Genomic DNA, 787 nt, shown 5'->3' with positions numbered 1-787 from the left:
ATATATATATACACAAAGTATATATACATCTGCCACTATATGGACAAAAGTATTGGGCCACACCTCTTAATGATTGAATTCAGGTGTTTATACACCTGTGGCAATGGACTGATCCCATTGCCACAGGTGTATAAAAAAAAGCACTTAGCCATGCAGTCGGACTTTACAAACATCTGTGAGAGAATGGGTCGTTCTAAAGAGATCACTGAATTCGGGCATGGTTCTGTAATGGGATGCCACTGTTGTAACAAGTCAATTTGTGATTTTTTTTCCTCCTAGATATTCCACAATCAGCTCTAAGTGGTATTATTGCAAAGTGGAAACAACTCAGCCACGTCAAGTTACAGAGTGGGGTCGCCACGTACTGAGGCGCATAGTGCGCAAAAGTCGCCAACGCTCAGTTCACTCAATAACTGCAGAGATCCAAACCTCCTGTGGCATTAACATCAGCACAAAAACTGTGCGCCAGGAGCTTAATGGCATGGGTTTCCATGGCTGAGCAGCTGTATGCACGCCTTACATCACCAAGCACAATGCAAAGCTTCGGATGGAGTGGTGTAAAGCACGCTGCCACTGGACTCTGGAGCAGTGGAAACGTATTCTGTGGACTAACGAATCACGCTTCTCTATCTGGCAGTCTTATGGATGAGTCTGGGTTTGGTGAATGCCAGGAGAACGTCACCTGCCTGACCACATTGTGCCAATTGTGAAGTTTGGTGGAGGACGAATGATGCTATGGGGTTGTTTTTCTCAGATTGGCCTTGGCCCCTTAGTACCACTGAAGAGA

Source organism: Plectropomus leopardus, chromosome 10 (genome assembly GCF_008729295.1).
Source record: "Plectropomus leopardus isolate mb chromosome 10, YSFRI_Pleo_2.0, whole genome shotgun sequence".
NCBI lineage: Eukaryota > Metazoa > Chordata > Actinopteri > Perciformes > Serranidae > Plectropomus > Plectropomus leopardus.
Note: the sequence above shows the minus strand (reverse complement) of the source record.